At 50.6% G+C, this 2,500-nt stretch overlaps 1 protein-coding gene across 1 annotated transcript in view; it reads left to right on the top strand.

The window, feature by feature from the left end:
- The window catches only part of cep104 (centrosomal protein 104), an 88,689-nt gene that overhangs the window by 82,109 nt on the left and 4,080 nt on the right, over window positions 1–2,500 (top strand).

The following is a 2,500-nucleotide window of genomic DNA, read 5'->3' as shown; positions in this document are numbered from 1 at the left end:
TGATCAATCCCACTGACTAAAACTGAGATATGTGAAGTCTTGTCTTATCTGTGTATCTTGAGGCATGTCTGTTATTGTCTCTGGTAGTGGCATGGGTTCTAATTCTAACCCATCATGAGTATGGAGGCGGGGCCGCTCTGGGTTAGGGTTAGAGAGAGAGAGAGAGAGATGAGTGAGTGAATAAGAGAGAGGAGGGGAAGAGAGAGAAAGATGAGTGAGTGTGTGATTGAAAGAGAGGAGGGGAAGAGAGAGACAGAGTGAATGAGACGTTGGCAATACAAGGAAAGCATCGTTAAATGGGACACCAGACACCACTGTTGAGCCCTCTGGAGGTGTCATGGGCCTACTTCAAGGAAACACTGATGAAGGAAGGTGCCTGCCTGGAAACCCCCAGTGAGATGCTCTCAAAGGCAGCTTTGTTGATGGTGATGTATCCTGGTTCCTGGTTCTATAGTTGGGCAGTCATGTGTTGTGTTTAGCACCTCCAGCCAGTTGTGAGTTGTTGTTGTTGTTGTCGTATCTAGCTGCACAAGATCTATGGTTGGGCAGTTGTGCGTTGTTGTATCTATGGTTGGGCAGTTGTGCGTTGTTGTATCTATGGTTGGGCAGTTGTGCGTTGTTGTATCTATGGTTGGGCAGTTGTGCGTTGTTGTATCTATGGTTGGGCAGTTGTGCGTTGTTGTATCTATGGTTGGGCAGTTGTTATATTTGGTTTGGGTAGGTAGCTGGTTACGAGTAATTGCATGTGTCAGTGAGAGGATTGGCCATTGTGGAAAGTCCCCAACCAATAGCACAAAGAATTGAACATCTTTTCCTGTGTGTAACTAAAATGACCCCCCCCACATTAAGTCTTCATTTCACCTCCCCCTCCAGACTGATATGTGATCATATGAAACTACCACTCCTCAATCAAGAGAATCTCTAGCCAGCAAACCCAGCTAAGCCTGCTTTGTGTGAAGAACATTCTGGATAGAACTGTTCGGGTGAAGAACATTCTGAACAGAGTTGTTTGTGTGGGAACATTCTGGATAGAACTGTTCGTGTGGGAACATTCTAGATAGAGGGGTTCGGGTGAAGAACATTCTAGATAGAGCTGTTAGGGTAGAGAACATTCTGGATAGAACTGTTCGTGTGGGAACATTCTAGATAGAGGGGTTCGGGTGAAGAACATTCTAGATAGAGCTGTTAGGGTAGAGAACATTCTGGATAGAACTGTTCGTGTGGGAACATTCTAGATAGAGGTGTTCGGGTGAAGAACATTCTAGATAGAGCTGTTAAGGTAGAGATCATTCTGGAGCTGTTAGTGTAGATTTCCTCTCAGCGGTTGGTCCTGGTTTAGGGGCTCCAGTGGGCTCAGCGGAGGGGTTTGGTTTGGTTTGGACCTCCTCCGCTGTTTGTGCTGTCATTGGCTTTGGAGAGCTTTGCCCACGAAGAGAAGCTGTTTGCTCAGGGAGAGGAGAAGCGGTTGGCGCAGGGCAGAGAGGAGAAGCGGTTGGCGCAGGGCAGCGGAGTCGTCATTTTACAGCTCGTAAAGAGTGAAACATGGCCAGACCCTGACACGGAGAAAAGATTCTCAACGCCAAGCTGGCAGAGGGCAAGGCAGGGCACTGATGACGTCAATCGAACGCACAGCGTTGGCATGAGTCTGGAGAGACCCTCTGCACAGCGTTGGCATGCCTAGTGGCCCCTTACAGTCAGGAACCCATGTCCAACCCCCAGGCAACCCCAAGGCAACACACACACACACACAACCCATGTCCAACCCCCAGGCAACCTGTAGGAACACTTTGCTCTTAACACACACACACACCCACACACACACACACACCCACACACACACACACACACACACACACAACCCATGTCCAACCCCCAGGCAACCTGTAGGACCACTTTGCTCTTAATCTGGCACCTGCCCAAGCAAATCCCCATACTTCTGTACTTAATTGACATTCTTCATGTATTCAGCGGAACCATGAATGGGCTCCTGTGTGTGGTTAGCGCTTAGCGCTTAGCCCAGGGAAAGCTCTCCCAACACCCTGGCCAGGGACATAAGCATGTCGTTATTGGGGTCCGAAACGGCAGCAACATCCATCCTGGGCTTAAAACATGACTGTACCCTCACTGTTGGGGTCCAGTGGCTCGGGTGAGGGGGGGTGGGGGGGGTGGGGGGGGTTATGGGGGGGTCGGGGTGGGGGGTGGGGGGGTTGGGGGGTCTGAAATAGCTCTCCTGCTCTCTGCAGAGAGAGACTACTATCAGGGAAACAGAAGGTGGGTTATGCTCCACACAGTGGTGACAGTTTCCATGGGCAACTTGGGAGGTGAAGGTGGGGGGGGGGGGGTTTAGTGTGTGTGTGTGTGGGGGTGGGGAGGTAGTGTGTGTGTGTGTGTGTGTGTGTGTGTGCGGGGGTGGGGGTAGGGGGGGCAGAGGGTGATGGAATGATGGAACCTTCAGGAACTGCACCTCTGCAGAGCAAAACAAACAAAGACTAAACACAAA

Source organism: Sprattus sprattus (genome assembly GCF_963457725.1).
Source record: "Sprattus sprattus genome assembly, chromosome: 2".
NCBI lineage: Eukaryota > Metazoa > Chordata > Actinopteri > Clupeiformes > Clupeidae > Sprattus > Sprattus sprattus.
Note: the sequence above shows the minus strand (reverse complement) of the source record. Positions and strands in the feature narration are given on the sequence as shown.